The sequence below is a fragment of the Schistocerca serialis genome, chromosome 11 (assembly GCF_023864345.2).
Source record: "Schistocerca serialis cubense isolate TAMUIC-IGC-003099 chromosome 11, iqSchSeri2.2, whole genome shotgun sequence".
NCBI classification, from domain to species: domain Eukaryota; kingdom Metazoa; phylum Arthropoda; class Insecta; order Orthoptera; family Acrididae; genus Schistocerca; species Schistocerca serialis.
Genome location: NC_064648.1, coordinates 171,473,850 through 171,496,147, shown reverse-complemented (window position 1 = coordinate 171,496,147; position 22,298 = coordinate 171,473,850). Strand labels below are relative to the sequence as shown.

At 44.3% G+C, this 22,298-nt stretch overlaps 1 non-coding gene across 1 annotated transcript; it reads left to right on the top strand.

The window, feature by feature from the left end:
- Positions 1-1,119: 1,119 nt before the first annotated feature.
- Positions 1,120-1,194, top strand: Trnap-cgg (transfer RNA proline (anticodon CGG)). The gene has a single exon. It is a non-coding gene; the product is annotated as a tRNA-Pro (tRNA).
- Positions 1,195-22,298: the final 21,104 nt, after the last annotated feature.

Genomic DNA, 22,298 nt, shown 5'->3' with positions numbered 1-22,298 from the left:
GAAAGATAGGTTAATGGAGGTGGTGTGAACAAAGTAAAATGCAAGACACCAGGGAATGAGGGGACGAAAGAGATTAGCTGTGGAAGTTGTGGAAGGCAAGAACGCTCGGTGTCACTGAAGCTGTTGAAAACGTGCCGAACAACTGATGGGTTTGTAATTCGAGTAATATGAAGGAGACAGAAAGTATGTAAACTATCAAACAGTGCTGGTGCAATTAAAAGACGAGCTACAGCAGATGTTAAAGACTTGAAAGAAGCTGGCGAGGAGATAAATATGGGAAAGACAAAAGTGACGAGAAGAAGCAAATAGGTCAAAAAAGTAGTAGTAGTTACATTCATTTTGTAACTTGAAAGTTTGGGATGTAGTGGAAGATGCACAGAAGATATGAGGGAGGATATCTATGGGAAAGAGAACATGGGAGAAAGTGAAGCACTTCCGAACATGTAGAATAATTCCAGTGGAGCTGAGAAAAATATTTGCTAAATGTTATGTTCGGGGTGTAGTGGAAAAGTAGAAAGATAGCCAGAAAATGTTGACGTCCGGCTGTGGAGAAGAATGTTAAGGTGAAGTGGACTGCCAGACTGAAGTAATAAAGAAAACAGGGATAGAAAGATGATCATTGGAAGTGATCAGAAAGATGGAAAAAAATCTTTGAGATATATACTGCGTTGGAATTGTCTCCGACAAAGAATATACAATCGTAAGTTAAAGGACTGCGAGGAAGAAGTGGGAAGAGAACTGAAACATAGGCGACGTTATGAATGGACGGACAGATTGAAGGAAGGTACCCAGAACAGCAGACGGTAGAGGGCCTGCAGTTGAAATAAGCCACAAGACAGATAAACTAGAGGAAAAGGAGCGGAAGAAGGTTGAAGGATAAATTTTGGGATGCTCGGTGTAGGTGTGTGTAACCGCGGCGGACACTGAACCTGTGTGTGTGTCCCTGAAGCATATATTTAAACAGGACTCTGGTCTGAAACTTCCTGGAAGATTAAAACTGTGTGCCCGACCGAGACTCGAACTCGGGACCTTTGATTCGCAGGAGAGCTTCTGTAAAGTTTGGAAGGTAGGAGACGAGGTACTGGGAGAAGTAAAGCTGTGAGTACCGGGCGTGAGTCGTGCTTCGGTAGCTCAGTTGGTAGAGCACTTGCCCGCGGAAGGCAAAGGTCCCGAGTTCGAGTCTCGGTCGGGCACACAGTTTTAATCTGTCAGGAAGTTTCATATCAGCGCACACTCCTCTGCAGAGTGAAAATCTCATTCAGGACTCTGGTCTGTTTTATTCCATACACCTACGCCAGCGGAACAGAATTTCCCCGCTCTCGTGACTAATCCCCTTTTTTATTTTTTACGTGCCATTTTGGCCGGTGGTGCCTTATCTGTTGCAGCGCGATGCTTGCCCTTTGGCTCTGGAATCCACACTGACCATCGCAAAAAAAAAAGACAGGAGCACAGCTGTTTCACTGTAAAGGCCGGGAAGCGCAGCGGCTGACATCTGTCGGATAGCTCGCGCAACTGGTACGGACGGGCGACCGCGTGCAGCGCTGCCATCTCGCGGATCCTTTGTGTACTGCTACGCGGTTTCTCGCAGCAACCCGGCGAGTTTTCCCCGGTGATTTTCTGTAGTTAACGACCATACTGGAAAACGGGGAGAATAAGGGAGCGCTTTTTTAACGTAGCGATTATCTAGTGACCTTACCAAACTAATCCGTCCGGGCGGTTGCCATTTTTTTTCGGAGTACACTCAGCCTCGTGATGCCAGTTGTGGAGCTACTCGACTGAATAGTACCGGCTCCGGATTAACAAAACCGGGGAGCGGTGTGCTGACCACACGCCCCTCCTATCCGTATCCACAGGTAAGGATGACACGGCGGTCGGATGGTCCCGATGCGCCACTTGCGGCCTGAAGATGCTTATGTAACTAAACGAAAACGCCGGTGCCTTTCTCGGTCTTCAGAGCTCTCATCGGTTGTTCAAAGTCTGGTTGATCTAGCATCGAAGTGGAATCGAGGCCCTATTGCATTAATGTAAATATCACCACTTGGGTCGTAAAAAGATTGCTGGCACCATGTTCCAACTCCACCAAAGTCAGGAGGAGAATGATCACATGGAAGAGAATCCCTTAATGCCAGATTTCACTTTCTTCCTCTCCTCCTCCTTCTTCTTCTTCTTCTTCTTCTTCTTCTTCTTCTTCTTCTTCTTCTTCTGAACGGCGTCGTCCTCCGAAAACTTCGGCTATCATTCCCATGATACGCTATTTGTCCATGGATTGAGCACAAGATTTGCTGCTCAGAATATCCAAGTTTCTGGTTTAAGTACATCAGCCAGGATAATATCCGCCATCTGGTGAGCAAGATATATGAGACAGGCGAAATACCCTTAGACTTCAAGAAGAAAATAATAATTCCAATGCCAAAGAAAGCAGGTGCTGACAGATTTGAAAATTACCGAACTATCAGTTTAATAAGCCACAGCTGCAAATTCTAACGCGAATTCTTTACAGACGAATGGAAAAACTGGTAGAAGCCGACCTCGGGGAAGATCAGTTTGGATTCCGTAGAAATATCGGAACACGCGAGGCAATACTGACCCTACGACTTATTTTAGAAGCTAGATTAAGGAAAGGCACATCTGCGTTTCTAGCATTTGTAGACTTAGAGAAAGCTTTTGACAATGTTGACTGGAATACTCTCTTTCAAATTCTAAAAGTGGCAGGGGTAAAATACAGGGAGCGAAAGGCTATTTACAATTTGTACAGAAACCAGATGGCAGTTACAAGAGTCGAGGGGCATGAAAGGGAAGCAGTGGTTGGGAAGTGAGTGAAACAGGGTTGTAGCCTCTCCCGGATGTTATTCAATCTGTCTATTGAGCAAGCAGTAAAGGAAACAAAAGAAAAATTCGGAGTAGGTATTCAAATCCATGGAGAAGAAATAAAAACTTCGAGGTGCGCCGATGGCATTGTAATTCTGTCAGAGATAGCAAAGGACCTTGAAGAGCAGTTGAACGCAATGGAGTGTCTTGAAAGGAGGATATAATATGAACATCAACAAAAGCAAAACGAGGATAATGGAATGTAGTCGAGTTAACTCGGGTGATGCTGAGGGAATTAGATTAGGAAATGACACACTTCAGGTAGTAAAGGAGTTTTGCTATTTGGGGAGCAAAATAACTGATGATGGTCGAAGTAGAGAGGATATAAAATGTAGACTGGCAATGGCAAGGAAAGCGTTTCTGAAGAAGAGAAATTTAACATAGAGTGTAGATTTGTCCGGAAGTATTTTCTGGAAGTATTTGTATGGAGTGTAGCCATGTATGGAAGTGAAATATGGACGATAAATAGTTTGGACAGGAAGAGAATGTGGTGCTACAGAGTGACGCTGAAGATTAGTTGGGTAGACTTTGTGACATGTTCCACACCCTCGAAAACCATCTTATTTTTTGGGATCTATGGAACGAAAACTAAATCCAACCTAAGTCTCAGCTACAGACAAGCAGGCAGCACCAGTTCATATGCCAGTATGACGTTGCACTTCTCCTGGCCAGCGTACATACACCGATTCGGTTGGTTAGCCTCTGATGTTAGCTGGCCGCAACTGTTGTAGCTGATCCCTCATATTCTGGATAACGGGACTTGGGACCGAGTTGTTATCCCAGTCGGTGCCATGCATGTGCTGTTGGGTACGGATCTGGGGATCTTGCTAGCCACGGGTGTACCTCAGCACCGCGCAGTCTGTCCTTAACAGGCGCGCTATATGTGGGGGAGCGTTGTCGTGTTGGAAAATGACACCGCGATACTGTCGCACGGGAGGTGAAACAGGAGGACATGCCGTCGAGAGTTGGTCAGCCTCTATCGGCCGTGAGCTGAAGCCATCATACCTGATCGTTCTCCACACCACGAAGCATACACCAACACCGCCGTCCTTTGCAAAACCACAGCATGATTCACACCTCGCTCCGTGTCGCCGCCATATTGCCATAGTGCGAAACTAAGATTCGTGGCTGAACAGAATGTGAAATTTCGCGTGAAAACGTATCAGTTATTTGTATTGAATTGCGCCCTAAGAAGTGAATAAGTACAGAAAATCTTATACATGTTGACTACTGCTTTTGGTTAGTCTGCTGTGCACAAAACTAGGGTTTACGAGTGCTGTTAGCGTTACTGAGGAGGCAGTGAAGACGACGAATGGCGTGCACACCACAGCATGCTGCCAGCCGATGGGATAGCGGCAGAAAACGGCCGTGAACGATCGCCGAATCCGTCACGGAAGTCTGTGACGGTACTGTCGCATCAGCTGGTCCAAGCCGTACAATTTTTCGCTGGTTTCGCGTATGAAACGTGTGACGGCCAAAGTAAAATTTAGGCGTTCCAATGGAAGCATTCTGGATCTCAAAGACCGTAAAAAACATCGATAAGTGTTGGTCATGTGAACGTCATGGGCTCCGTTCTTCCAAAGTAAGGCCACAATCCACCCACAAATTTAACTGTTCTTCAGCAGTGTCCATTGAAGCCCAATTTCAAAATTATATCTACCACACACAGATTAACCTATACACAAACTTTGAACACTAGGACGTCATTCGTTTTTAAATTTTTAATATGAATATTAGTGGTTTTTGGAAAACTAATTCTTTGTGTGAATCTTCAGGTTTTCGCGGCGCAAAGACTGCTCCATTAAATTTCGGGAATGCAGCCGCATAAATTCTGCTTCTTCTTCTTCTAATATTTCGGCTGTATACCTTTCAGCCATCTTCAGAGAGAGCCGTACGACTGACGCTCCAGCGCTCGCTCCATCCTTTTAAACTCGCGGACCGCGGCCACAGATGAACAAGGCGCCAGTGATGTTGATCGGCGGCAAAGACGTAACATATGCATGAGTTACGTCTGTGGCTGCGCATTCGATCCATGCTGGGAGATCGATGTATTACTGGGAGCTGAACTGTAGCGACGTCTTTGTAAGTTCAATATTGAAAGTGCCGGATTCCATGATTTATCTAATGTGAAACCGCTGTCTCTATTAATTAAATTCTTCGCCAAGCGGATTTCAATGGCCTCTTTTACTACGGAGTCCCAGAAAGATGAAACAGAAGTCAGAATTTCGACATTTTCATATACCATAGAGTGACCAGAATCAATACAATGCTCTGCCACAGCCGATTTACTGGGCTGTAAGAGCCGAGTGTACCTGCGATGTTCCGTACACCTCTCTTGGACTGTAAGATTCGTTTGTCCGATATATGAAAGGCCACATTCACACGGTATCTTGTAAACTCCAGGTTTGCGGAGTAGTAAGTCATCTTTAACGGAACCCAGGAGTGCAGCCGTCTTCGCCGGTGGACGAAAAATCACTTTTACTTTATGTTTAGTGAGGATCCGTCCTATTTTGGATGAAAGGCTTCCCACATACGGCAGGACAGCCATGGATTTAAATGTTTCCTCGTCATCTTCTGCATTCCTTACGGACACCTTAGGTTTTATTTGTAGTGCCTTACGTATCTGTTGTGGAGAATACCCGTTGTCCTCAAAAACTCTCTTCAAATGTAAAAGTTCGTCTTTTAAACTACTTTCATCAGATATGACGTGTGCTCGGTGTACCAAAGTTCTTAGAACACTACTCGTCTGCGAAGGATGGTGACAGCTATTTGCATGTAAATATAAGTCCGTATGGGTCGGTTTCCGATATACTGCATAACCCAGAGTGCCATCTTCTTTACGCCGAACCAAGACGTCCAAAAATGGAAGACATCCCTCGTTTTCCACTTCCATTGTAAACTGAATTTGTCCATGGATGGAATTCAGATGGTTTAAGAATTCCTGCAATTTGTCCTCGCCATGGGGCCACACTACAAAGGTGTCGTCAACGTACCTCCAAAAAACTGTAGGCTTCAAACTAGCATACTCCAGGGCCTTCTCCTCGAAATCCTCCATCAATAAATTGGCCACCAAGGGTGACAAAGGACTACCCATGGCAACACCGTCAGTCTGTTCAAAAAAGTCACTATTAAATAAAAAGTATGTGGAGGTCATCACATGGTGAAACAAAGCTAAAATCTCCTTATCAAAACTTTTTCCAATGAGATCTAAAGATTCAGAGAGAGGTACCTTAGTAAATAGCGACACTACATCAAAGCTGACTAATAGATCAGAGGTGTTCAGTTTCAAAGATTTTAATTTGCCAATGAAATCTGCAGAGTGAATGTGAATGTGGCCTTTCATATATCGGACAAACGAATCGTACAGTCCAAGAGAGGTGTACGGAACATCGCAGGTACACTCGGCTCTTACAACCCAGTAAATCGGCTGTGGCAGAGCATTGTATTGATTCTGGTCACTCTATGGTATATGAAAATGTCGAAATTCTGACTTCTGTTTCATCTTTCTGGGACTCCGTAGTAAAAGGGGCCATTGAAATCCGCTTGGCGAAGAATTTAATTAATAGAGACAGCGGTTTCACATTAGGTAAATCATGGAATCCGGCACTTTCAGTATTGAACTTACAAAGACGTCGCTACAGTTCAGCTCCCAGTAATACATCGATCTCCCAGCGTGGATCGAATGCGCAGCCACAGACGTAACTCATGCATATGTTACGTCTTTGCCGCCGATCAACATCACTGGCGCCTTGTTCATCTGTGGCCGCGGTCCGCCAGTTTAAAAGGATGGAGCGAGCGCTGGAGCGTCAGTCGTACGGCTCTCTCTGAAGATGGCTGAAAGGTATACAGCCGAAATATTAGAAGAAGAAGCAGAATTTATGCGGCTGCATTCCCGAAATTTAATGGAGCAGTAATTCTTTGTGCTCAGACGTAAATGTCTATATTCTAGCTTTTTACGTACATTCAGAACACACACTTAAACAGTTCTGTTCACTCATTTTATGAGCAATTCTTACTTTCAGAAATTTTTTTTCAAGTTTCGTAGCAAAATTTTCTTTAATTTTCGGAACGAGGGTGATTTCAAAAGTTCTCGGAATGGAACAGAGGAAAAAGTACTTAAATCGATGAAACTTTTCATTTTTCAATGTAGTCTCTCTTTAGATCAATGCACTTGGTCCAACGATGTTCCATTGCCTTCATCTCATCTCGAAAATGAGTTTCCTCCAGGCCTGCAAAATAGTTCTCAACTTCCGGTACCAGTTCTTGGTTTGAAGTGAATCTTCGTCCACCAAGGAAAATGTTCATTTTTTTGATGAGATGCAAGTCTAACGGAGCCGTATCAGGTGAATAAGGCGGTTGGGGGCGACAATTTATACCTTAGTTCGTGTAATTTTGCGATGGCGACGGCACATTTGCGCGGGCGCATTGTCTTGATGGAAAATAACTTGCTTCCATGCTAAACCTGGCCTTCTTTCTCGTATCCTTTGCTGCAATTTGTCCAGTAGGTTAGCAAAGTATTCTCCAGTAATTGTTTGCCCAGTGGGGACATGATCTACGTGCAGAACCCGCTTTGCATCGCGTAACACTGATTCCATGACCTTTCCCTCCGAAGGAATTGTCTTTGCTTTCTTCGTTGGCGTAGAACCAGCATGTTTCCACTGCTTCGACTGTCGTTTTGTCTCTTCGGTATACTAGTGCACGCAAGTTTCATCTGTGGTCACAAACCGGAACAAAAAAAAATCTTCTTAGTTTCTCCTAAAACGGGCCAAACACTGTTCCGATATGTCCGTTCTCGTGCGTTTTTGGTCCAGCGCCGAGAGTCGCGGCACCCATCTTGCAGATAATTCTTTCATTTCTAATTCTTCAGTTAAAATGTGATATTCCCTTTCAGATGACATATGGCAAGCGTGAGAGCAGTTTCACGCAGTTTCAGTCGGCGATCCTGCGTGACCATTTTGTGCCCTTTTGGAGTGACTTCTGGAGCAGTGACACATCTCGGCCGACCACTGCGCTGATCGTCATTTCAGCTCTCCCGGGCACATTTAAATTCATTCGGCCACTTGGCAACAGCTGAATATCAAGGAGCGGAGTCCCGCAGTCTGATCCGATAATTGACATCAACGACCTTTGCTTTCACTGCTTTCTTAACGAAAGGGGCTCCGGAAAGGCTCAAAATCATGAAATGTTCAATATTTAATTTTTTGCGTTTCCTGAATCTGCAGACTATTACCTTTTAATAGATATATAATTTATTCAATTCCGAAGACTACAACTATTTTTAAATTTTTTTTGAAATGTGTTCTACACGGGCGTGACCCACTGTGGCGCTGTTAAACTGCTGTCAAATGGTGTTATTATTAACGTCCGTGTTCATCAGGTACAGTTTAGTGATGTGAGATAAAGTATGTGTTGTGGCTGACCTGTGATGGTTCAATATGTATCGCTGGTGTGATTGTCGATTGTTTCATGTTTATTTACTCTGTCGTTATCTCGAAAATATTCGTAATTAATTCTGTTTCTTGAGTCTCTGTTTTGTTGAAGTATAATAATGAGTAAAAGTAAAGTTATTAGAAATCCTCTGAAGGCTTTTAAGAAAAGGAGAAATGTTGGAAAGCCAAAGGTATGTGTTATTACTGTAAAGAATAAAGACGATAACCAAGTGAGTGAACCTAACCTCTCAAGTACACCTGCCCATAGCAGTCAAAGTGGGAAAGAAAATACTTCACAGAAGAAGCTTGGTTCAATGAGTGAAAACTATGAATGTTTTATGGGCGAATCGGATGTGAATGAAATATTTGATATGTCGGTTCTCAAAGGAATTTTTTCAAACTGTGTAAGATGTATTCATTGTAGTGAAGTTGGTCTGGAACTCTCCATAGTAAAGCACGTAGGACTTGCTAGTGAAATACAACTGAAATGTGATAAGTGTTCATACATGACCACCTTTTGGAACAGTGTTGCAGTAACTGCAACAGAAGAAAATGGTAGCAAAATCTACGAACACAACAACGAGCGATGCTTGCTTTAGACAAGGAACGCCTTCGGGCTGCAGACAGGGCTGTAAAGAGTCTAGAAATACAAGCAAGAGCAAACAGGAGGAGGAACCAGAGGAAGCTGGAGGAGGAGTTTGCAGAGGATGAAGATAATCCGTCCTATGGACCTGGAATGCACTAAAAAGTTAATCCAATTTTTGTCGCTCGATTCCCAAAACTTTTATTTTCTCATACTAATTACATGTTTTCTAAGGATCTTCCAAACATATTTGTTTCAAACTTTCAGTAAATGTTACACAGTACCTTCTGCATAATTTAACACAGCCTTTTTCCAAAAAACTGTATATTTTTGAATATATAAATAAAAAATTGCAAAAAAATGTTGTGAATTTTCATTACAATTGAAAAAAAGTCATCTTTAATAACTGAATTAAATTTTGTAAAATCTCTGTGTTAAGTTGTAGCCCATATTCCAATAAATAATCTGTAAAAAGTTCAACTTCCTACCTCAAGTACTTTGTGAGGAAAGATGTAATTTATAAGCGTTATTTTAACATTGCAAGTATAGGGCGTTCCGGAGCTCCTTAATCACTGCTGGAATCTCGATTTTTTTCTTCCATCTTCGCAAATCACCCCGCGGGAACAACAGAGCCACGTCGCCGCCACAGCTCTCTTCCAAGAGCGAAGACGTGGCACGTGTTTACAGGCAACAGTCCAGTGAATATCACGTGAACACCTCGTCGCGCTAGCGCTGACTTCTGGTAGTGATTCCGAGAACTTTCCAAACCACCCTCGTACATCAGTGTGACTCGACGTACACAGTAAACTCTGGACAACATTCATGCATAAAAGTATGCCGATACTTTCGAGGGAGCAAATTGTGCTCATGTGAGAGCGATCTAGGTAGTTGTAAAACAATAATCTGGTATCCAAGACAGCAGGAATTCGTTTTATTCCATGATTACGTGTTTCGGCTAAACTAAAGCCGCCATCATCATCAGGTCTTAGGGCACATACAGGTTGCAGCATCAAGGCAAACAATGGTGATACTAATAATTGCCTATAACTCGCAGGCCTTACAAAATTGTCGTGAGTAGCACATAACGTTTATATTGTCATCTCTCTTGGACGCCAAAGTGTCTCCATCACATACAGTAGCAAGCCGGGTACTACATGTATGTCTCTCTAGATCCGATGATGGCGGCTTTAGTTTCGCCGAAACGGGCAAACATGGGATAAAAAGAATTCCCGCGGTCTTGGCTACCAGTTTATTGTTTTAAAACTTGCAGATACCTCAAGACTAGTTGCTGCAAAAATTTCATTGAGATTGGTTGATATTTGGGGTAAAAAAGTTGCTACTGAACTCAGAAAAACAAATGTACGCGGAAATGGACTGGGAATATTTTATTAAGAAGTGAAAGGTAGTAGATGAAATATAGCTATTACAATGTATGAGCGCCATAAGTTTCGCCTTTCTGATCTTGTAAGGCTTCCTCTTGTAATTTCAAGACCAGGATGCACTTGGACTTCCACTTTCCCTTCTCCAGGCAGCGTCTTGGGGACTGCGTGATCCGTCGTTCATGTCCTCCCTCCCTCCTGGGGGGGGGGGGGGGGGGGATTCCTGCCTTCTTCAGTCTTCAAACATCCCACACTGAGTTTAGAAACAGCTTCTACCAGTCCCAAAAGATGTGCTATTTTTGCTTCTTTGGGACACTTGGACCAGACGACACTATGAAAAACTCTCATTCGCATTTTGTCGCTTTCCATCAGTCCATCTTCGCCAGCAGTGCGTAAGATGCTGGTCTCCCACAGACGTGTACTATCTGGACACCATTTTGACAGCTGTCATTAACTACTCATGATGTCCGTATTTCAAACATTTCTTACATGTACATGTAAGATCTGAAACAGCAACTAAATTTTCTTTGTGAGAGAGAAAAAAAAAAAAAAAAGTTCCTGCGTGGAATCGCCTCTTAAAGGCATAGTTCACCAGAAGTTCTTACCTGAAGGACGAACGATCAATAAGGGGTGCTGATTAAGGGTTCAACGCCGTTTGCATCAGTCAATGCCGAAAATGACATCGGAAACGATTAATCGTTTTTGCCTCACGACAATCCACCTACTCGCCCTTCACTTAGCAAGAATCAGTGTAGTTACGACCCCACAAGCCTATATATTTGTCAGATACACAGTGTGTTCAGAAGTATCCGGACACCCCCCAGAACATAGGTTTCTCACATTAGGTGCGTTGTGCTGCCACCTACTGCCAGGTACTCCATATCAGCGACCTCAGTAGTCATCAGACATCGTGAGAGAGCAGAATGGGGCGCTCCACGGAACTCACGGACTTCGAACGTGGTCAGGTGATTGGCTGTCACTTGTGTCGTACGCCTGTACGCGAGATTTCAACACTCCTGAACATCCCTAGGTGCACTGTTTCCGATGTGATAGTGAACTGGAAACGTGAAGGGACACGTACAGCACAAAAGCGTACAGGCCGACCTCGTCTGTTGACTGACGGAGACCGCAGACAGTTGAAGAGGGTCGTGATGTGTAATAGGCAGACGTCTATCCAGACCGTCACGCAGTAATTCCAGACTGCATCAAGACCCACTGCAAGTACTGTGACAGTTAGGTGGGAGGTGAGAAGACTTGGATTTCGTGGTCGAGCGGCTGCTCATAAGCCACACATCACGCCGGTAAATGCCAAACGACGCCTCGCTTGGTGTAAGGAGCGTAAACATTGGACGATTGAACAGTTGAAAAACGTTGTGTGGAGTGACGAATCACGGTACACAATGTGGCGATCCGACGGCAGGGTGTGGCTACGGCGAATGTCCGGTGAACGTCATCTGCCAGCGTGCGTAGTGCCAACAGTAAAATTCGGAGGCGGTGGTGTTATGGTGTGGTCGTGTTTCTCACGGATGGGCCTTGCACCCCTTGTTGTTTTGCGTGGCACTATCACAGCACAGGCCTACATTGATGTCTTAAGCACCTTCTTGCTTCCCACTGTTGAAGAGCAATTCGGGGACGGCCGGTTGCATCTTTCAAGACGATCGAGCACTTGTTCATAATGCACGGCCTGGGGCGGAGTGGTTACACGACAATAACGTCCTTTTAATGGACTGGCCTGCACAGAGTCCTGACCTGAATCCTGCAGAACAACTTTGGGATGTTTTGGAAGGCCGACTTCGTGCCAGGCCTCACCGACCGACATCGATACCTCTCCTCGGTGCAGCACTACGTGAAGAATGGGCTGCCATTCCCCAAGAAACTTTCCAGCACCTGACTGAACGTATGACTGCGAGAGTGGAAGCTGTCCCCAAGGCTAAGGGTGGGCAAACACCACACTGAATTCCAAGCATTACCAATGGAGGGCGCCACAAACTTGGAAGACATTTTCAGCCAGGTGTGCGGATATTTTTGATCACATAGTGCATCGCTTCCGTGATACACTTCCCTACTACCGAAAGTAAAGAAAATCGTATAGGGCCATAGATATTCAAGCGTAGACGAGGTTAAAAATGCATCGCTGACAAAGCTAAAAGGTAGTCCGAAGATACTTCGAAAACGTTTCAGTGCTGGCATAAAATCGCTGTTGGAAGTTTATAATACCTAAGGTGGTTTGAAAGTTCCTCGTCTCCTACCTCCCAAACCTGACAAAAGCCGTGCGGCGACCCTTGTAGGACTAGCGTGACAATAGTGCCGAGACTTGGCTAACCGACAGCCTAGAGCACGTTCCGAGAACTAGGTTTTCAATTTGTAACGGAATGTCTGTACATCCTTTTCTCCTGAAGGGCTAGTCCATCATGTTACGCTGGAGAAGGTCTGTGAAGTTTGGAAGGCGGGAGACGACGTACTGGCGGAAGTGAAGCCGTGTGTGAGGAGGACCCCTTATGAGTCGAGTGAGCACTTGACCGCGAAAGGCGAAGGGCCCGAGTTCGAGTCTCGGTCTGGCGCACAGTTTTAGTCTGCCAGAAAGTTTGACATTAGCGCACATAGCGCTGCAAACTGAAAATTTCACTCTCTAAAAAAAGTCTATTAAGAAGGACATGACAGTGATGTATATCAATAAATAAGTCTTTCGGAAAAAGTATTTTCGAAATTTTTGACCACAGCTCGGTTAAAGGTACCTTTACACCGAATACCAATTGTAACAAACAAAAACTTGCAACTGTAGTGAGTTTGGCAACCTTGCAACTGTAGTGAGTTTGGCAACCTTGCAACTGTAGTGAGTTTGGCAACCTTGCAACTGTAGTGAGTTTGGCAACCTTGCAACTTTTCACAGCTGATGAAAAATGTTGACAACAGTTTCGAACTCTTGCGAACACGCTTTCGGCGTTTTTATTTTCTGCTGCAGAAAAGCAAATGGATTCTGTCTGTGAAGATTTGTTATTTGTGATGGTGGGAGATAATGATTTCCCTCTTTGAAAGTACATGATGAAACCATACGCGAGATGGCAAGAGAAAGGCAACTGGGAAAGAATGTTAAATTGCCTAATATCTCACGTGAGATGAATTGTTGAGTTTTATCTTAATATTGTAAGCAGTCTTTCGGTGTCTTAGAACAACTATGCACCTAAGTCCTGAAAAAGCCACATTACTGACTTGTGCAACTGTTTCTTTGCACAGTTTTCTTCCAAGAAATAAAGAAAGTGCCACAGTTTACTCACCACCTGGCAGTTTTGATGTGGAAGATCCAGAAACCGGCAGGGTTTCGGATGGGAGTTAGAGGAAGTCTCCACGAAGTGAACGCCTTCAGTAAAAGGGAGGCAACCCAGGAAGAACCGCGAAGAATATGACGACTTTGCTTGCAACCTACTTCGTATCGTGTGTTGGTAAAGTGAAATGGCTGAAGGAATATGAAGAAACAAACATCTGGTGAAAAGATAGATGTAATTACAAAACTTCCCAACAAAACCCTTGTAGCTTTAGTTATTTACAATGTAAGCCATTAATTTGCAAAGTACTTCTTATTAGATTTTGACAAAACGATATGACAAGAGATTAATTTCCGGTGAAAATAGAGCTGTAATTACAAAATTTCCCCACCGGAAGTCTTACAGCTTTAGTTACGCTAATGAATGACATTTTGTCGGCCGAAGTGGCCGAGCGGTTCTAGGCGCTGCAGTCTGGAACCGTGCGACCGCTATGATTGCAGGTTCGAATCCTGCCTCGGACATGGATGCGTGTGATGTCCTTAGGTTAGTTAGGTTTAACTAGTTCTAGGGGACTGATGACCTCAGATGTTGTCCCATAGTGCTCAGAGCCATGACATTTTACTTAGAATTGTAAATGTTTTTCTCCCTGGCTTGTTCACGCCTTCTAAATACTTCATATGCTCGTAAAATATCCATTTCGGAACATAGGTCCCAGTTGTCCCGGATCCACTTCCAGTTTTGACCATTTGGCAAAACGCTCTTCGCACTGTGTCCTCATATTTGTCCATTTTGTTTCATACTCCACAACCGGTACACCGTGTAATTTTATCCGTAACTTCTTTCGACAAATCTTTCCCTTCATATCTGCCTTCATATGCAGAGCCAGAAGGATCCTTCAGAGGTTTCCTCGTTTCAGTTGTTAACAAAAAGTGAATTGTTCGCGACTCGTGAGTTGCCACTGTCGAAAGAAGCACAGCCAATGCGCATGCGCAAGTCACAAAACTCTGCCCTGTTTATGCTCTCTGACCATAAACTACAAATTCGAGATAAAACGTGCCTCAACTAGTTGTTCATACTCGCGACTTCAAACAACTGTTGACAACAATTGAAAACTAAGTCAAACTTGGAGTTGAAAACAGTTGTCAACCGATTCAGTGTGAAGGTTTGCAGTAGGGTTTCGGAGCATATACTGCATTCAAACATTATGAACCGCCTCGAAGGGAGCGATCTATTGATACGCAATCAGCACGGTTTCAGAAAACATCGTTCGTGTGCAACGCAGCTGGCTCTTTATTCGCACGAAGTAATGGCCGCTATCGACAGGGGATCTCAAGTTGATTCCGTATTTATAGATTTCCGGAAAGCTTTTGACACCGTTCCTCACAAGGGACTTGTAATCAAGCTGCGGGCCTACGGGGTATCGTCTCAGTTGTGCGAGTGGATTCGTGATTTCCTGTCAGGAAGGTCGCAGTTCGTAGTAATAGACGGAAAATCGAGTAAAACTGAAGTGATATCAGGTGTTCCCCAGGGAAGCGTCCTGGGACCTCTGCTGTTCCTGATCTGTATAAATGACCTGGGTGACAATCTGAGCAGTTCTCTTAGGCTGTTCGCAGATGATGCTGTAATTTACCGTGTAGTAAGGTCATCCGAAGACCAGTATCAGTTGCAAAGCGATTTAGAAAAGATTGCTGTACGGTGTGGCAGGTGGCAGTTGACGCTAAATAACGAAAAGTGTGAGGTGATCCGCACGAGTTCCAAAAGAAATCCGTTGGACTTCGATTACTCGATAAATAGTACAATTCTCGAGGCTGTCAATTCAACTAAGTACCTGGGTGTTAAAATTAAGAACAACTTCAGTTGGAAAGACCACATAGATAATATTGTGGGGAAGGCGAGCCAAAGGTTGCGTTTCATTAGCAGGACACTTGAAAGATGCAACAAGTCCACTAAAGAGACAGCTTACACTACACTCGTTCGTCCTCTGTTAGAATATTGCTGCGCGGTGTGGGATCCTTACCAGGTGGGATTGACGCAGGACATCGAAAGGGTGCAAAAAAGGGCAGCTCGTTTTGTATTATCACGTAATAGGGGAGAGAGTGTGGCAGATACGATACGCCAGTTGGGATGGAAGTCATTAAAGCAAAGACGTTTTTCGCCGCAGCGAGATCTATTTACGAAATTTCAGTCGCCAACTTTCTCTTCCGAATGCGAAAATATTTTGTCGAGCGCAACCAAAATAGGTAGGAATGATCATCAAAGTAAAATAAGAGAAATCAGAGCTCGAACAGAAAGGTTTAGGTGTTCGTTTTTCCCGCGCGCTCGCTGTTCGGGAGTGGAATGGTAGGGAGATAGTACGATTGTGGGTCGATGAACCCTCTGCCAAGCACTTAAATGTGAATTGCAGAGTAATCATGTAGATGTACCTTAAGAACGGGCAGCAGAGTTCGTGTAAGAAAGTCTGTTCCGTGTGTGTCGTCGGCAGTGTTGTCTAGAGCGTCACCCCTGTGCTGGAACCATTGATGCGGACTTCGCCAGTGAGTGAGGTCAGTACGGGACGGGTCGAAAGCGGCAGAGTGCGCATGCGCGGAGCGGAGGTCTGTTGCAGCGCGCTGCGCATGCGCAGTGCCGCGGCGCCGCTGCCCCGGATCAATACACCCCCGTGTGTGCTTTTCTCCTCTGTCCCAGGCATTACGCTGCACCGCCGGCTCAACCCCCCGCGGCCCGATTGATCTGTCTGTCTATATTTATAACCTGGCGTCCCGGGCGCCCCTGTTTTTTCTTTCTTCGCGGCGCGACAGCTGGAAATGTCTCCATCCAGACACCGTCGTCCATCACACACGGTTTTTGTACAGGGTTGCCAGACACGTCTTTTTTCCGCTACAGTCCGGCTTTCAGATTAAAGAAATCGTTGTAATGCTGCTGAATTTTCTATTATTCTCTCGCATATCGGTTCAGTTTTTGGTTTTGCACCAAAGTCGTACTCCGTTTCCCTGCATGAGTTTTCATCGGCGTTACTTTGTTAGTAAAGTGTCAGTGTTCCAAGTGAACTCAAAATACTATACAGGGACGTGTTCATTCCGTGAAAAATATTCAGAACAATGGTTCTTCAGTAATAACGAGTTAGAATGTGTACTTGTAAGTGTTAAGTTTCCGGCCCTGGGCGTGGACAACATTCCGTTAGAACTACTGATAACCTTGGGAGAGCCAGTCCTGACAAAACTCTACCATCTGGTGAGCAAGATGTATGAGACAGGCGAAATACCCTCAGACTTCAAGAAGAATATAATAATTCCAATCCCAAAGAAAGCAGGTATTGACAGATGTGAAAATTACAGAACTATCAGTTTAATAAGCCACGACTGCAAAATACTAACACGAATTCTTTACAGACGAATGGAAAAACTGATAGAAGCCGACCTAGGGGAAGATCAGTTTGGATTCCGTAGAAATATGGGAACACGTGAGGCAATACTGACCGTATGACTTATCTTAGAAGGAAGATTAAGGAAAGGCAAACCTACGTTTCTAGCATTTGTAGACTTAAGAGAAAGCTTTTGACAATGTTGACTGGAATACTCTCTTTCAAATTCTAAAGGTGGCAGGGGTAAAATACAGGGAGCGATAGGCTATTTAAAATTTGTACAGAAACCAGATGGCAGTTACAGGAGTCGAGGGGCATGAAAGGGAAGCAGTGGTTGGGAAGGGAGTAAGACAGGGTTGTAGCCTCTCCCCGGTGTTATTCAATCTGTATATTGAGCAAGCAGTAAAGGAAACAAAAGGAAAAATTCGGAGTAGGGGTTCAAATGCATGAAGAAGAAATAAAAATTTGACGTTCGCCGATGACATTGTAATTCTGTAGGATTCAGCAGGGGACCTGGTAAAAGAGTTGAACGGAATGGACTGTGTCTTGAAAGCAGGATATAGGATGAACATCAACAAAAGCAAAACGAGGATAATGGAATATAGTCGAATTAAATCAGGTGATGATGAGGGAATTAGATTAGGAAATGAGACACTTAAAGTAGTAAATGAGTTTTGCTATCTGGGGAATAAAATAACTGGTGTCTGCCGAAGTAGGCAGGATATAAAATGTAGACTGGCTAGGGCAACGAAACCGTTTCAGAACAAAAACTTGTTAACGAGGAAATGGATCAAATGGCTCTGACTAGTACGGGACTTAACTTCTGAGGTTATCAGCCCCCTAGAACTTAGAACTATTTAAACCTAACTAACCTAAGGACATCAGACACGTCCATGCCCGAGGCAGGATTCGAACCTGCGACCGTAGCGGTCGCGCAGCTGCAGACTGTAGCGCCTAGAACAGCTCGGAACTCTTTCTCTGAAACTAGTTGTATGGAGTGTAGGCATGTAAGATGTGAAACATGCACGATTAATAGTTTAGACAAGAAGAAAATAGAAGCTTTCGAAATGTGGTGGTACAGAAGAATGCTGAAGATTAGATGGGTAGATCACATCACCAATGAGGAGGTATTGAATAGAATTGGGGAGAAGAGGAGTTTGTGGCACAACTTGACAAGAAGAAGGGATCGGTTGGTAGGACATGTTCTGAGGCATCAAGGGATCACAAATTTAGTATTGGAGGGCAGCGTGGAGGGTAAAAATCATAGAGGGCGACCAAGAGATCAATACTCTAAGCAGATTCAGAAGGATGTAGGCTGCAGTAGGTACTGGGAGATGAAGAAGCTTGCGCAGGATAGGGTAGCATGGAGAGCCGCATCAAACCAGTCTCAGGACTGAAAACATTTTTTCCACTGCTCATAGGGATAGAGCAGATACAGAGGATATATAAATAGCGTAAAGCATAAATTAAATATATGTTCTGCAAACAGTTACTTTGTTTTAAATTCATTTAAAAAATGGCAAATTTGTAATGGCAGCGGAATTAGCGATGTGCTACCACACTGTTAAACATCGTTCGTGATTGAAATCACCTGACTGTATTTCTAGGTTACGTTGCATTTTTTTTTTCTGAGGCATAATAAAAAACACAGTTGGGCTACAGCAGCAAAATCAACAGCGATTGTCAAATCAGGGTTAGTTTGCGACGCTGTCGAATACGCTTCCATATTTCAAAGAAGGGGTATTTTGGTATAGCTACAGACGGTAGTAATCATAGAGCCGAGAAAATATTTCCGTAAATTAATTCAATGTTTTTGAGCTGGCTTCCCAAATTACGTCCAGTGTAAGTTTAAAACGATTCGTCCGAAGTTGACAGACGTTTTGCAAACTTTGTTGTGTACGTACAGTGATTTAAACAATAAAATACTGCACAAGGCACTTTTTTTTTTTTTTTTTTTTTTTTTTTTTTTCCTTCATGCGTAGTTGCAAGCTGTACGACGCCGCTTTCGAGGAATTTATTCCTGTTTACCTGTAAGACATGACATCGCTGAGTGACGTAGAGACAGCGGTTTGTGTTATTTGTTACAGATTTTACTGGTCTTAAGGGGGAAACCACATTAGGGTGCTGTTTGTGATTTTTTTTTTTTTTTTTTTTTTTTTTTTTTTTTTTTTTTTTTTTTTTTTTTTTTGGGATTCTTGGTAGGTTGGGAAGAAATAATTAGAATGTAATCAAATTTTGATATTATTTGATCATATTTCGAACAGCTTTGTGAATTTTTTTAATAATTTCAGCCAAAATATAAGAATAAAACTATCAATTTTCATGATGATTAGTTCTATGTTTTCGACTTAGACTGCACGCAGTTGTGAAAAAAGTCTTGTCGAGATCAGCGCGTTTGAAAAATAAATTCTCGGAAAGTAGAAATTCGAGGAAGTTAACAGCAATGTAAAATGCTTACCGATTAATCTGCAATTCCAGCACCGTATAGTAATCCGTCTTCTTCACCGGCTTCGTTTTGCACTCGCAGCAGAGTTTTCAGACATTCCTTCGATTCCGGTGAACTTCATTGAATAAGCCCGGTGCGAAGTACGGTGCCAAATCGACGACTTCCAATCCGGAGTGCAAGTGTTTCGGAGTTAACCAGCTAACAGCTCGATTAAAACTTTAATTCGCATTTTGTGTGTGGTTACCCAAGAATGTCTCCAGTAATTCATCTCTTCATAAGTCTTCCCATATATGTACCCGATGTGCACTGGGTTCTACACTCATAAAATCTAAACGAATGCAAATTTCGCATTGAAACTTTTACAGCGTCTTCTCGGATAGTTAAGCTAATGACTTACGTAATTAAAAGAAATCGCATTTCTTGAACTTCCTAATGTTGTTTTGCTCCCGTTCAAGTATCTTGAGCAAGTTTTAAACGTGTGAGAATCCATCTTGTGTTGCTTCTGTAAGATGTGGAGTGGTTCCCCTTGCAGTTTGTGCATCTGTGGTTTGCAAGCCGCATTACGACGTAGTTGGCGGAGGGTACTTGTGCCCTTCTCTCCTCTCTGTCGTTGCACTCACGGATGCCGCCTTGTAAGAGACGCCCTCGGTGAAGATCCGTCCCAGTTCCGATTTTCTCGTCGTGGTGATTCGGCGGCGTCACCTGTGTGGCAGGTAGTAACATGTCTTCACACTCGACTTGGAAATTGAGCTTTCGGCATTTGAGCAGTAAAGATCTGCGTGGGCCGTAATGCGTTACTGCATAAACATGAAGAAACAGCTGAAGGGCACAACGTAAAGCATGCACACGACGTAGTTGCTGTAACAAGACACATGTATTTTATTTCGTGACGCCAACCTAAGGCATACAGTACACAGCAAAGAGATTAATATAAACATTTCACTCCAACACGGCTGTCGCGTGCCGCCCTCGACTGCAGTTCATTAGTCAACTCCGTAACCCTGTCGACCCCTCTGAGCGATCCCGTCACGGAACGCGCAGCTCTTCTTTGGATCCTGTATGTACCTTCCGTCAATCCAGGCTGGTAAGGTTCCCTTCAGAATGAATTATTAGGCTGGAGCGTAAGGTCGTAGCACTTTTGTTTTGCTTGTTTGTATTCCGGTTGCTATGGGTTTATTTGTCGAGTGTTCCTTTTTTCTTTATTTGTAGTTCTCTGTTGTGTTTCAGTTTACATATTCCCATTTGGAGATAGTAAGTGGAGCTGTGGTCGGTAGAAAATGGCCAGCAAATGGAGAAATCGGAACATTTCTGAGTTGGGTTGATTTTTTTTTTTTGGGGGGGGGGGGGGGGGGGGGGGGGGGGAAGAGACCAGACTCAGAGATCATCTGTCTCAACGGATTAGGGAAGGACGGTAAGGAAGTCGGCCGTGCCCTTTCAAAGGAACCATCTCGGCATTTGCCTGGAGCGATTTAGGGAAATGACGGAAAACCTAAATCAGGATGGCCGGACGCGTGATTGAACCGTCGTCCTCCCGAATGCGAGTCCAGTGTGCTAACCACTGCGCCACCTGGCTCGGTAACATTTCTGACCTTCGGGGTTTGATGACTGTTTCAACATACACTACTGGTCATTAAAATTGCTACACGAAGAAGAAAAGCAGATAATAAACGGGTATTCATTGGACAGATATATTATACTACAACTGACATAACATTTTTACGCAATTTGGGTGCATAGGTCCTCAGAAATCAGTACCCAGAACAACCACCTCTGGCCGCAATAACGGCCTCGATACGCCTGCTCATTGAGTCAAACAGAGCTCGGATGGCGTGTACAGGTACAGCTGCCCGTGCAGCTTCAACACGATACCACAGCTCATCGAGAGTAGTGACTGGCGTATTGTGACGAGCCAGTTGCTCAGCCACCATTGACCAGACGTTTTCAACTGGTGAGAGATCTGGAGAATGTGCTGGCCAGGGCAGCAGTCGAACATTTGTTCTATGCACAAAGGCCCGTACAGGACCTGCAACATGCGGTCGTCCATTATCCTGCTGAAATGTAGGGTTTCGCAGGGATCGAATGAAGGGTAGAGCCACGGGTCGTAACACATCTGAAATGTAACGTCCACTGTTCAAAGTGCCGTCAATGCGAAAAAGAAGTGACCGAGACGTGTAACCAATGGCACCCCATACCATCACGCCGGGTGATACGCCAGTATGGCGATGACGAATACACGCTTAAAATGACGATGTCGCTAAACACGGATGCGACCATCGTGATGCTGTAAACAGCACCTGGATTCATCAGAAAAAAAAATGACGTTTTGCCATTCGTGCACCCAGGTTCGTCGTCGAGTACACCATCGCAGGCGCTCCCGTCTGTGATGCAGCGTCAAGGGTAACCGCAGCCACGGTCTCCGAGCTGATAGTCCGTGCTGCTGCAAACGTCGTCGAACTGTTCTTGCAGATGGTTGTTGTCTTGCAAACGTCCCCATCTGTTGACTAAGGGATCGAGACGTGGCTGCACGATCCGTTACAGCCGTGCGGATAAGATGCCTGTCATCTCGACTGCTAGTGATACGAGGCCGTTGGGATCCAGCACTTCGTTCCGTATTACCCTCCTCAACCCACCGATTCCATATTCTGCTAACAGTCATCGGATCTCTACCGACGCGAGCAGCAATGTCGCGATACGATAAACCGCAATCGCGATAGGCTACAATCCGACCTTTATCAAAGTTGAAAACGTGGCGGTACACATTTCTCCTCCTTACACGAGGCATCGCAACAACGTTTCACCAGGCAACGCCGGTCAACAGCTGTTTGTGTGTGAGAAATCGGTTGCAAACTTGGAAGCTAATCATTTGCATATCACAGCATCTTCTTACTGTCTGATAAATTTAGCGTCTGTAGCACATCGTCTTCGTGGTGTAGCAATTTTAATGGTCAGTAGTGTATTAATCGACAAAT